Source organism: Ornithorhynchus anatinus, chromosome 14 (genome assembly GCF_004115215.2).
Source record: "Ornithorhynchus anatinus isolate Pmale09 chromosome 14, mOrnAna1.pri.v4, whole genome shotgun sequence".
Classification (NCBI taxonomy): domain Eukaryota; kingdom Metazoa; phylum Chordata; class Mammalia; order Monotremata; family Ornithorhynchidae; genus Ornithorhynchus; species Ornithorhynchus anatinus.
The window spans coordinates 51910357-51924116 of record NC_041741.1 but is presented as its reverse complement, the minus strand read 5'-3'; the positions used below and the strand labels follow the sequence as shown (position 1 = coordinate 51924116).

At 57.1% G+C, this 13760-nt stretch overlaps 1 protein-coding gene across 1 annotated transcript in view; it reads right to left on the bottom strand.

Moving 5' to 3' along the window:
- SHISAL1 (shisa like 1) overlaps positions 1-13246 on the bottom strand; it is a 29070-nt gene extending 15824 nt beyond the window's left edge. Inside the window, exon 1 of the mRNA XM_029079441.2 lies at positions 13130-13246. The gene's annotated coding sequence lies outside the window, so the exon portion shown is untranslated. The remainder of the gene's footprint in view (positions 1-13129) is intronic.
- Between the last annotated feature and the right edge of the window lie 514 nt (positions 13247-13760).

The window sequence follows — 13760 nt, the reverse complement described above, 5'->3', positions numbered from 1 at the left end:
TGAGAAAGATGTGGGGATTGGGGGCGGGGGGAAGAGGGGAGCGGCACAGACAGGCTGGGGGCCAACTCAGCAGCAACCATGACCCAAGCAGGGCATCACCTGTAGCCACAGATGGAGAAGCAGCATGGGGGCGGGGCGGGGGGGGGGGGGGGGGGGGGCAGGGAGGGCGTCCAGGACTAGAAGTCAAGAGATCTGGGCTCTAATCCGGGCTCTGTCAATTGCCTGCTGCATGGCCTTAGGCAAGTCACTTCCCTTCTCTAAATTTCCTCATCTTTCATTCATTAATTCATTAATTCATTCAATCGTATTTATTGAGCTCTTACTGTGTGCAGAGCATTGTTCTGAGCGCTTGGAAAGTACAGTTCGGCAATGAGAGAGAGAATCCCTACCCAACAATGGGCTCACAGTCTAGAAATGGGGGAGACAGACAACAAAACAAAACAAGTAGACAGGCATCAATAGCATCAATATAAATAAATATAAATATAGATTATACACATTAATAAAATAAATAGAATAATAAACATGTACATTTATACACAAGTGCTGTGCGGCAGAGGGTGGTAGAGCAGAGGGAGGGAGTAGAGGCGATGGAGAGGGGAGGAGGAGCAGAGGAAAAGGGGGGCTCAGTCTGGGAAGGCCTCCTGGAGGAGTGAGCTTTCAGTACGACTTTGAAGGGTGGAAGTGAGCTAGTTTGGCGGGTGTGAGGAGGGAGGGCATTCCAGGCCAGAGTTAGGACGTGGACCAGGACAGGCGAAAACGAGGCACAGTGAGGAGGTTAGTGGAGGAGGAATGGAGTGTGTGGGGCTGGGCTGTAGAAGGAGAGAAGGGAGGTAAGGTGGGAGGGGGCAAGGTGTGGAAAGCTTTGAAGCCAACAGTGAGGAGTTTTTGCTTCATACGAATATTGATAGACAATCACTGGAGACTTTCGAGGAGACGGGTGACATGCCTAGAGGGGTTCTATAGAAAGGTGATCCGGGCAGCAGAGTGAAGTATAGACTGAAGTGGGGAGAGACAGGAGGTTGGGAGAACAGAAAGGATGCTGATGCATTAATCCATTCGGGATGTGATGAGTGATTTTACTAACAACCACTAACAATGGTACTCATCTGTAAAACAGGGATTAAATACCCATTCTCCCTCCTACTTAGGCCCATGTGAGGCAGGGACTGTGCCCTATCCGATTACCTTGTATCTACCCCAGCGCTTACTACAATGCTTGGCATAGAGCGAGAGTTTAGCAAATCCCCCAATTATTATTATTATTATTGCCTGTAGAAAGCCACACTGTGGAAAGTTTTACTTAAACGTGCAAAGTCAAGTGACTCGGAGGCCCTTAAGCAGGAGAAGCTCCGGGAGGATGGGGAGGTGAGGAGGCAGCAGGAAAGAGAGCACCAGGCACAGCAGGCAGCAGACACTGCAGCCAGCGGGGCCAGTGGGTGTGTGCGTGTGTGTGTACATATTCATACACGTGAATAATTTAATCTTTCCCCTATGCATCTGGAACAGCATTTTATTTTTACAAATGATTTCACGGTTGTAAAAATAAATCATTCTTACTGACGTCCCACTGGCTGATAGAGTGCTAACGTGCGTGCACTTGACACCACGGGGCTGACGAATTCGATCCCTTTCAGAAACTGAGCTGGACTCCCCTGGGTGGCTTGGCCTGGTGGGCGGAGCATAGGGCTGGCCATCGGTCAGGGGACCCAGATTCTCTTCCCCATTCCACCTGCCCCTGGCCTGCCGGCTGACCCTAGATAGGGAGCAAGGGGCAGGGTCGGGTACGATTCCCGATCTGATTATATCTATCACAGTGTTTGGCATAGAGCTGGGCACAAGAGAAGCTCTGAATACATCCCATCCTTCCTTGTCAGTGGAGTCCCTCTGTCTATACCGCCGCCTTGGCCGAGTCTCGCCGTCTACATTGCCTCTGCGGTGGAGCCCCTTCATCTGCATGGCCTCGCCGGTGGTTTCTGTCTACACTGCCTCTCTAGCGGAGTCCCTCTATCTACACTGCCTCGTCAGGGGAGTCTCTCCGTCTACAGCGTGGCTAAGTGGAAAGAGCACCGGCTTGGGAGTCAGAGGTCGTGGGTTCTAATCCCGGATCCGTCACTTGTCAGCTGTGTGACTTTGGGCAAGTCACTTAACTTCTCTTTGCCTTGGTTACCTCATCTGTAAAATGGGGATTAAGACTGTGAGGCCCACGTAGGACAACCTGATTTCCTAGTATCTCCCCCAGCGCTTAGAACAGTTCTTGGCACATTGTAAGCGCTTGACAAATACCACCATCATCATTATTATTATACTGCTTTGCTGGTGGAGCTCCTCCATCTTCATTGCCTCGTTGGTGGGTTCCCTCCATCTACACTGCCTCGCCCGTGGAATCCCTCTATCTATTCTGGCCCAGAAAATGACTACAGCAACTGGGAGGGCACACGAGCCCACCAGTGTGGTGTGCCAAGCCACAGCTGCACGTCCCAGAACCCAGAGAGCCGTCGGGATTCCCTCTGACCAACGGCACCCCACCCGGGGGTTGGCCAGACCTCAAGGCCCAGCTTGGGAAGGCTGGGAGCAGCTTCCCCGCCTCAATGCCCTTCCATGTTTTTGGCTGAGATGAGATAAGTGTTGCCCAGCAAATGTTTGAAATAGCTTCCTGCCCGCACGGTGTCAACAACTATGGAACTCCTCCAACTGGGCAGGGGGCCTGAACAGGGCAATCCCAGCCCAAGGGAGCAGTCAGTGGGTCCATCAGTAGTCAAACGGTTAGTAGACACGGTTCCTGCCCTCGGGAGCTTACAATCTTCTGTGTACAGAGCACTATACTGAGCACTTGGGAGAAGGCAAGAGTGAGACAGGATCTCTACCCTCGAGGAGCTTACAGTCTACCATGTCCAGAACACTGTACTAAGCATTTGGGAGAAGACAACAGTATAATAATAATAATGATAAATATGATTAATTGAATGAAAGAATGGTAGAAACAATCCCTTCCCTCAAGGTCCTTAAATAGTCCAGATAACCTTCACCTGGATCTCTAGTCCTCCATTCTGGATAACTGAGAGTTCCCTGGGCAACCCTAGCCCGCCCCCAAACTTAGAACATAACCTGCAGTTTCAGCTGGACCCTCTAAGGTGGGTACAGTTGAGGCCAGGAACGTCCAGGAACAGCCTGTATGAAAACCCTGGCACCCTCAGCTCCAGCCCCACCGCGCCACCCTAACCCCGGCCCCCATTAAATAGACTGAAATAATGTGAATTAATGGCAATCCTCCCTGCTGCGCTGGGACCGAGGCAGGACTCCCTGATGGGGTGAGAGGGGGATGCGACGCAGGACCTTCGTCAGTGCTATGAGCAATCATTCCCACCAGCCTAACCGGGGAGGAGAGAGACTTCAGGGGCCGAAGACAAAGAGCCTCGTCCGGGCTGTGGCAGGAGAGTTGCCCTCCAGGACAGACTGGAAACCGAGAAGGACAGATGGATATCTGAAAAGCCAGAGGAGCTGGGAAGGCTGTGACTGGTTGCATCAGTCCCGGCCAAATATCCCGGCTGGTCAGATGGTCAGAGAGACCCTCCGGAGACTCATGCACTGGCCCGTGGCAGAACAAACACTTCTGTCTTTACTTAGCAAAGCAAGGATTCATCCTGATCCTGAAGAATTCACCAAAAACAAAAACAAATCCCAGTGGGAAGCCAGAGTCTTGGCGTCGCTCACACGTTTTGTCCCCCAAATCCATCCCGATGTCATGCCCCTGCGGACAGTTGCTCCCAGGCCCTGGAGCCGGCAGATGAGGTCCAAGAACAGCACTCCTCGACCCTGCTGGTCCCGGCCGGCCGGACCTGGGAGCTGAAGCCACAGGCGGACCAGACTGTCGTGCTACGATCCGGGAAGGAGCTGCTCTGCCGCAGGAGAAGCTCAGAGAGGACAGGCGGACCGGGAGGCCGCCGTGAAAATGGTCCTGGGCACAGCAGGCAGCACATATGGCAGCCAGCAGGGACAGTCTCTGGGACTGTGTGTGTCTACGTTGTGTGTGTGTCTGTGTTTGTGTGTGTGTGTGTGTGTGTGTGAGAGAGAGAGAGAGAGAGAGAGAGAGCACAGTGTGTCTCGTATTGAGGATCCCACATTGGTCCATCCAGCCACACACCTATCCAACAGGAAAGCTCACCGTCACTGGAATCTGCTTCAGGCCTACATCAAGGACTGTGGGCTGAAAGAAGAAACCACCGGCGGGTGGTCTGCGCTGGGTCACTGTGGGGGAGAGTCAGGGATGGAGAGAGGGGAGTCGAGGTGGGGGATTGTCCGTGCTGGGTCACTCGGGGAATGTCAGAAATGCAGAGGGGAGATTTGGGGGCTTTGGGTGGTCTGTTTGGAGTCACTGTGGGAAAATCCAGGGCTTTGGACGGTGCAGCCCTGACCATGAGGGTGGGTGTCTAGGAGGGCCACCAGCCCAGGGTTCCTCCCGGGGGCCCGTTGGATGGAGCGTCTGGGGTGGTCGGACCCTGGATGGACCCTGGGCGGACGCCGGTCCCGGGCCCACAGGGACTGTGCTCGGGGTAGCAGCCCAGCGGTGAGCCCCGATGGACGGGCCCCCTAGGGCCTGTGCCCCGGGCGTCCCCACAGCCACCGCCAGAGCCCAGTCCGCCTCCGGTCCCCGGGGTCCGGTCCCCCGGTCAGCCTGGCGGGGCAGCCGTGAGAGCGGGGACCAAGGAAACGTCGCCCCCCGCAGGCACAGGCCGGGCGATGAGCTCACTGCCGGCAGGGGCAGCGTGTGTCGCACCTGCTCCCAGATCTGTCCGTCCCGCTCCCAGCGGGCGGTCTAAATAGCACGGTATTAATAGACAGCCGTGGCCTTTAGGGTAGTGACTCGAGGCAGGAAGCAGGCAGCGAATGGGGGAAAAGGGCAAGAGAGAAACATATCCAAGAGAGCCCCCCTGCCCCCTCTCCCCTACTGTCTCTCCCCCAATCCCCGCCCCCTTTCTCCTCTTTCCTCAATCCCCTGCTTGGCCTTCCCTCCCCACTACCGGTCCCCCTCCCCATTCCTCCTTTCCCCCATCTCCCACCTTCCTCTCTTCCCAATCCTCCCCTCCGCAGCCTTTCTTTTCCTCCAACCCTTCCCTCTGCCCACCCGTTCCTCTCCCCTATTCTTCCCTCCCCCACCAGCTTATCTCTCCTGCTCTTCCCTCCACACCTTCAGCCCCTCTTTCCGACTCTCCCCTCCCCTTCTAGCCCCCCTTCTGGTATAGCTGCACTTCTGGAGTTCCTTCTTCAACCTTCAGAGGTCCGGGTGTCTTTGCTCATACGAACGTATCAGTTCGCACTCATTTTCCCTTATCCTTCACCTTCTTATCTTCCCATGTTCCTATTTTTCCTCGCCCAGCTTCCACCTAAACCATTTCCACTCTTTGTAGATAAATTCTGTTGGCCAAGTCTCTCCCATTAGACTTGGGACTTCTATTGCTTCTCCCACCTGTTGTCTCTTTTTCTGATTTGTTTCCCCTGCTAGACTGCATATTCCTTGAGGGCAGGGATGGTGACTACTACTTCTATTGTGCTCTCCCAAGTGCTCTGCACCCCGGAAACTGTAAGTCCCTGAAGGCAAAAATCACGTCTAACTCTGCTGTACTCTCCCTAGCATTTAGTACAGCTCTGTGCACACAGTAGATTATAATCTCCTCTAGGGCAGAGATTGCTGTCACTAACCCTACCGTCCTCTCCCTAGTGCTTAGTTTATAAACAGTGCTTAGTGCTGTCCTCATATACCATCAGTCAATCGATCGTATTTATTGAGCCCTTACTTTGTGCAAAGCACTGTACTACGCTCTTGAGAGAATACGATATAACATTTCGTAGACGTGTTCCTTGCCTACAACGAGCTAGTCTTCTGACATAATTAGAGTTGTCCTGGGCCCAAGGGTGCTCATTCCTCCAGGGCAACGCTCTGCTCCTGCTCAGTGTTCAGTAACGCCGTGGATGGATGGACGGACTGATTTCCTCCGTGTCTCCAGGCCCCAAACCCTCTCCCACCCTTCTCTTCAACCCCATCTTCCCACAGATCTCGTTCCGCTGAGCCCACTACCAGCCAATTTTCCAAACAGGACATTCGATGCCTCTGAAGTGGAGTGAGCGTCTGGGGATCGAAGCCCAAAGGCGCCTCCCGTTCCCTGACTCACCGCGCTCTTGATTCCCTGTCAAAGTCTCTCGCCTTTCTCTGAAGGCTGCTGTGGGCGAGCAGTGACCAGCCCAGCTGCCACTCAGCCTTGCCCGACTCTCCCCCGGGAAAAGAGGCGCAGGGCCGGGTTCCGGGGAAAGGGCCATGAAGGGCACTGACGGAGAACCTTCCCAACCTGTTCAAGTTCAAAAGGACACAAGCCCTGTGCCCGTGCTTGGCCCTCCCCGGCCTGGAAAAACAGACACCTGGGCTGGAGTGACAGCTGTCTGACCTGGAGAGACGGCCACCCGGACCAGAGAGACGGCCGCCTGGCCTGGAGAGACAGTAATAATTTGTGGTATTTGTGGTAAAATTGTGGTATTTGTTAAGTGCTCAGGTACGGTATTAAGCGCTGGGGTATATACAAGCAAATCGTATTGGACACAGTCCCTGTCCCATGTGGGGCTCACAGTATCAATCGCCATTTTATGGATGGGGTAGGTGAGGCACAGAGATGTGAAGTGACTTGCCCAAGGTCACACAGCAGACAAGTGACAGAATCGGGATTAGAACCCATGACCTTCTAACTCCAGGCCTATACTCTGTCCAATACACCATGCTGCTTCTCGACTGCCCGACCTCGAGAGACAGACTTCTGTCCCGGAGAGACGGTCATATCGCCCAGAGAGATGGTCACCTTGGCTGGAGATAGATGCCTGGATAAGAAAGACGGCCAATCCAGCCCTGAGAGACGGCCACCCGGTCTGGAAAGATGGTTGTATGTCCCAGAGAGGTAGCCTGCCAGTCTGGAGATAAATGCCTGAATCAAAGAGACGACCATCCAGCCCTGAGAGATGGCCACCCTGCTGGAAAGATGGCCACCTGGCCCGAAAAGACGGCCGTTCAGCCCAGAGAGACAGCTGCCCGGCCTGGAGAGGCGGTCACTTGACCCAAAGAGACGGTCGCCGGGCCCAGAGATAGATCCCTGGCCCGGAGAGATGGCTGCCCAGGCTGGAGAGACAGCTGGAGAGACCGTCGAGGACTGGTCCAGTAAAGCCAACCACAGCCCGAGTTCTCTGCTGGGCAGGAGTGTTGGATTCACGGACCCGCCCTTCTGGACATCTGCTCGGGCCCAAGATTGATCCTGGGCCCTTCCTCCTACTCCCACTGACTCGAAATGACCCAGATCCCTCTGTTTCTCCCGGAAGACGAGCTTGCAGAGTTCTTTGAGAGAAACGATAGTGTTGCTTTCACTTTTACTGTAAATATACCCAATTGCCTAGCACAACGCTATGCACACAGCAGGCATTGCTCTTTCATTCATTCATTCAATAGTATTTATTGAGCGCTTACTATGTGCAGAGCACTGTACTAAGCGCTTGGAATGAACAAGTCGGCAACAGATAGAGACAGTCCCTGCCGTTTGACGGGCTTACAGTCTAATCGGGAGAGACGGACAGACAAGAACAATGGCAATAAAAGAACAATGGCAAACAGCCGGTGCCCAGGACAGTGCTTTGTCTCATCGGGGGTCCAGCCCAGAGCTCTGCACAGACCTCCAGCAAAGCCCTCCGTTCACAGCAGACATCCCGCCCAGTACTCCGCACACAGCAGGCATCCAGTCCAGCGCTCCGCACACAGCAGGCAATCAGCACAGCCCTCTGCCACAGCACCAAAATATCTGCCCAGATTCCACCTTGGGTATCCACACAGCCTTGATGGGGTGGGCCTGGGGCTTTGGTCTCCCGAACCGCCCTCCTTGTTGCCCAAGGCTTCTGTGCAGCAATTGTATGGCTTGGGGTCTGAGTCACGGAGTAAAATATACATTCTGGAGTCTAAGCCATCACTCTGAACCCAGGACAGGTCGTTCAAGTCGCTGGCCACCTTCGCGGGGGGCTCGGGAGATTGGGGGGGAGGGGGAGGGATTTTCTCCAGGAGTAAAACCACTATAGGCTCTTCAGTGGTTATACAGACACCCCAGCTAGGGCTGCCCCTCCCCACATTGACCAGTCTCAACCTCAGTGTCTCCGGGGTCCTATCCCTTGTCCTCCTCCGGACAGTAAGGGTCCTGATTTGTGAAGTTTCTTATGGGGTCTCCCTAAGGAGGCGGGGTTTCCGTTGCGAAGAGGAACCAAGTGACGTTCCCCACCCCACTGGGCCCTGAAGTTTCACGGCTTCTTTTTCTGTACAGAGTGTGGCCGGGGGAGGAGTGAAGTTCGGTCTGCTGGGAGGCGGAGCGGAGAGGTCTAATGGTACTGATTCCGGAGCCCTCTCCCCCTTTCGAACGACCTCTGTCTGTCTTCAACGGGTCTGTCACGTGTAACACTGGCTCGGCCTCTGACCCGGGTCTTCACCTCCCCACATACAGGTCCCTAATCTCACCGAAGTCAACTGAGGTATCCATTCGGCGCTTGCCATGTGCCAACCTCTGTGCTGAGCACTGGGGTCGTTACAAGATGACCAGGTCGGACGCTATTCCTGTCCCACCCGGGGCCCACTGTCCATTTTAACAGATGAGGTAACTGATGCACAGCGAAATGAAGTGACTTGTTCAAGGTCACACAAGTAGCGGAACTGGGATTAGAACTCCGGTCCTTTTTATTGCCAGGCCTGGGTTGTATCCACTTGACCACACTGCTTCTCGCTTCCTCATCTTTTCAGTGGGGATGGGAGTAATAAATAGTACTGACCATAGAGAAGCATTGTCACCTAGTGGTTAGAGTCCGGACCTGGGAGTCAGGAGGACCTGGGTTCTAATCCTACCTCCACCACTTGTCTGCTGTGTGACCTTGGGAAGGTCACTTCACTTCTCTGGGCCTCAGTTCTTTCATCTGTTTAATGGGGATGAAGACTGCAACACCCCCCTCCCCCCAAGTGGGACTTGGACTGTGCCCAACCTGGTTAGCTTGTAACTACTCCAGTGCTTAGTACAGAGCCTGACGCATAGTAAGCGCTTAAAAAATACCCAGAAAAAAGACAGACGGATGGGCGGGTGGATGACTGGCCCGAGGTCGCCCACAGCCTAGGGGAGAGCTGGGACTAGAACCCAGGTTTCCCACCTCTCATCCCTGTGCTCTGTCCACCAGACTGTGCTGCCCACCCTCTCCACCTTTAAATGCTTTACAGATGGACGTTAAAGCTTTGACGTGCTTTGAAAAGTTCCCCCTGCCCTCCTCCCCGCCCTCCCCGCCCTCCCTCCCCCGCGCCCCCCGCCAATTTCGCAGTGTTCGGGAGTCAGTTCTTGCAGTCCTCAAGACCCTCCACTGGTTGCCCAGCCACTCCGCATCAAACAAACTCCTCACCATTGGCTTTTAAAAGCCCTCAATCACCTTGCCCCTCCTACCTCACCTCGCTACTCTTCTACTACAAGCCAGCCCGCTCACTTTGCTCCTCTAATGCCACCCTACTCACTCTACCTCAGTCTCATCTATCTCATTACCGACCTCTCGTCCACCACCTGCATCTGGACTAAAATGCCCTCCCTCCTCAAATCCGACAGACAATTACTCTCTCCCACTTCAAAGTCTTATTTAAGGCACACTTCCTCCAAGAGGCCTTCTCTGACCTAAGCTCTGTTTTCCTTTTCTTCCACTCCCTTCTACATTGCCCTGACTTGCTCTCTTTATTCATTCCCTCCCCCGGCACACCAGATCAACAGCAGTTACATCCATATTTGTCATTTATGAATTTAGATAAATGTCTGTCTCCCCCTCTAGACTGTAAGCTCCTTTGCGGTCAAGGAATGCATCTGTTATGTAGTTCTCTTGTACTCCCCCAAGTGCTTAGTACAGTGCTCTACACACAGTAAGCGCTCAATGAATATGATTGATTGATTATCTCTCAGCCAGTAACCTGGCTGAGTGTTCGTAAACGCTGACCTCTCTAGACCCCGGGCGAGCCTGCAGAGCCTGGTTGCTCCCCAGCTTCGATCGCCCACAACCGGCTGAGATTCCGAGGGGGGGTGGTCGGGTCCAACATGGGAAGGCCTCTAGCCCAGAAGTGGAGGGGCCTGGGGATCTCCCATCCATCCACCTTCTTGCCCCCCATCACCTCCCTGGCTCCAGGGACAGGCGGAGAAGGATGATGAAGGGGCTGCGGGGAGGAGAGGGGGGTCAGCAGGAGGGGGAGGGGAAGCCACCGGGTGGACATGGCAAACCCCCGAAATTCTCTCCCCCACATCTGGCTTGCTCTGAATTGCCCAGCTGGTGGATCTCCCTTGGGTTCTGCCTGTTTCTGCCTGGCCCGTTGCTAAGGGGCAGCCGTGGACACCATGACTGAGCTGACCTTCTGCTTTCTTCTTTCTTCCGTCCCCCAGCCGCCCGTCCGCCCACCCGCCCTCCTGTCCGTCCGCCAGCCTGTCGGCCCGTCCATCGGCCCATCACGTTCAATTCCCGCCCTCGAGAATTATGCGGGGGAGACAGGTAATAATGCACAGATAGGAGGGAAAAGACCATGGCATGGTAGAGAGATAAATAAGTGCTTAAATAGTGGAGTTGACATATAACAAGAGTGGCCATATGTGCAGAGAGGGAAGTTGGCGGATGTGGCCTGGGGAGGGGATAAAAGTAATCTGGGAAAGCTTCCCAGAGGAGGCTCCCTCACCTCTCCCTCCCCCGCTCCCCCAGGCCTTCTTAGCAGTAGGGCGGTCTGGGCAGCTGTGGTCTCTTTCTGGCTCTGGTCCTCCCAGAATAACCTTCACTGGGATGGGAGAGGGGCGGGCAGGGGACAGGTTACTTAAATGTCAGGCCATCGACGGTCTTTGAGGTCATCTGGACCCGTCCCCTGCTTCCAGGCCAGATGAATGTCTATCCTTTCTTTACAGTTCTCCGGGAGGGCCGGGGTTGGAGAGGTGCCTCAACCTCCCTCCGTTGCCTGTTCAAGTGTCTAAACCACTTGGCCCCAGGTAGTCCCTCTTCGCAGCCCGCCACAGTGTCTCCTGCTGTAATTCCCACCCAATGTCAAGGTCTCCGGCCCTCTCCCCGCCGTCAGCTGGGTAACTGAAGTAGCGTGGCTTAGTGGAAAGAGCGCGGGCTTGGGAGTCGGAGGACGAGGGTTCTAATCCCGGCTCTGCCACTTGTTTGCTAGGTGACCTTGGGCAAGCCACTTAACTTTTCTGGGCCTCTGTGATCTCATCTGTAAAATGGGGATTAAGACTGTGAGCCCCACGTGGGATAACCTGATTACCTTGTATCTACCCCAGCATTTAGAACAGTGCTTGGAAAATAGTAAGCATTTAACAATACCATCATGATTATTATTAACTGGGCATCCTGGGCTGCCACAAAGATAGTGGGGATTTCCAAGTGGGTTTTCCGAATATACTTCCCTTTCTGTCTGCGGCTTCCGGGAGGGGGGCAGGGGGGCCACTCTCCACAGGCCGATGGTCCCCACGATCAAACAACCCTTTGGACCCGCAGCCCAGGGGGGCTTGCCAGCATTCCCGGCCCCATCTGGCCCGGGATCTTGCTCCGGACACTGGAAGAGGGGGCTCGGCGACCCCCGCCAGTCCCGGGGACCCCGCCCGTATGGCACTCAGAGGGCACTGGAGGGGAGAGCTCGCCCTCTGCCTCCGCTGGTCCTGGACTGCTCCTCCAGCGGTGGACAGCTGGGGAATCCCCGGGCCGCCCACCACAGTGGGAATTTGTGTCTGAAAGTGACCGCTTCTTGGCTTCCCCCATCCTCCTGGTCCTGCTCCCCCGTCCCACGAAAAATGCCACTACTCCCCCAAATAATTTGTTAAGCGCTTACTATCTGCCAGGCACTGTACTAAGCTTTGGGGTGGATGCCAGCATATCGGGTTGAGCACAGTCCTTGTTCCACTTGGACTCACAGTCTCAATTCCCATTTTCCAGATGAGGGAACTGAGACCCAGAGAAGTGAAGTGACTTGCCCAAGGTCACACAGCAGACAAGTGGCGGAGTAAGAATTACAGACCATGACCTTCTGACTCCCAGGCCTGTACTCTATCCAAATACCCCTGCTGTAGCACCAGGCTCCCCCAAATACCCCAGCTATAGCACCAGGACACCCCCTCCCCACAACCGAGCCCAAGACGCCCGCCTTTCCTCGCTTTAACCGCGAGACCCCCGGGACTGGTGGGATTGTCAGTCTCCTTCCCGGCCTCCGCCCCCCCCCCCTCAAAAAAAAGAAGGAACCCCGGGTTGGGAGGGGGACGAAGGATGGGGGACGGACTCCCACCAAAGGGCCAACCTGCCGATAATTAGGGTCCCGTTGTCATGGAAACCGTGAGCACTAATGAGCTTGCTTAGTCCGGCCCCGGGTCTGGGCCGGGAAACAATTCCCGAACCCGGATCCCGGCCGGAGCCGGACCGAAGCCGAGGCGGGGGGCGGCGGCAGGGGGATGGCAGTTGTGGCGGGGCTGGGGATGGGGAGGGGCGGGGGCAGGGGAGGGACGGACACACGGGCAGCGGTTCGTGGCCCCCCGCGCTGCCCCTTTTGTTTCTTACTTTCTGGGGAGGGCGGGGGAGCAGGGGAAAGCCCCCTCCCAGCCCCGCCGGGTCTCTCTGCTCCCCCTACCGCCCCCGCCCCACCCCCGGAGACCACCTGCCGCCTCCGCGACCCCAGCAGAGACCCCCGCCGAGACCCCCGACTCTCAGCGTCCCCCGCCGAGACTCCCGCCCCCCTCGGAGACTCCCGACCCTCAGCGTCCCCAGCCGAGACCCCCGACCCCCGCCCAGACCCCCGACCCTCAGCGTCCCTAGACGAGACCCCCGACCCCAGCCGAGACCCCCGACCCCCGCCGAGACCCCCTCACCTCAGCGTCCCCAGCCGAGACCCCCGACCCCAACCGAGCCCCCCTCACCTCAGCATCCCCAGCCAAGACGCCCGACCCCAGCCGAGACCCCCGACCCTCGGCGTCCCCAGTCGAGATCCCCGGCCCCCGCCGAGCCCCCTGACCCTCAGAGTCCCCAGTCGAGCCCCCCGCCCCCCCACCCCGGCCCCCTGCCCCCGGCCCCCTACCTCCTCCGGGCTCCCGGGCGGCGGCGCCGCAGCTCCCGGCCCAGCGCCCTCGGGGCTCCGGCTTCAGGTCCGGCCCCAGGTCCGGCTCCGGCTCCGGCTCCGGCTCCGGCTCCGGCTCCGGCCCCGGCCCCGGCCCCGGCCCCGGGCATCAGGGAGACGGAGAGAGCCGAGCCGGGCCGCCCGCACCCCGCGCCCCGCACCCCGCGCCCGGAGCCGCTCCGCCGCCCGCAACAGTTGTCGGACGGGGGGTTCTCCGCCTCCCCCTCCTCCCTCCTCCCTCCTCCCTCCTTCTTCCTCCCCTCCGCCCCCCGCCCCGCCCCCGGCCCCTCCCCCTCCCCCCTTTTCCCAGTCCCGGACCGGCCGCGGCTGGCCGGCTCCCTCCGGCCTCCTGCTCGGGCTCCCGCTCGGCCCCCCCCCCCCCGCCGGGGACCCCCGCCCGAGGAGGGGAGGGGAGGGCTGGGGAGGGGTCGCAGGATCCGGAGGGGGAAGGGGGTGTCCGGGGAGTCTCAACGTCACTCCCCCGGCCGCCGCCACGGGAGCGGGGGGAGGGGGGGAGGGGAGAAGAAGAGAGAGGGGGGAGGGGGAGAGGTTACTTGTCGGCAGTCGCTCGGAGATAGGACGATGGGCTCTC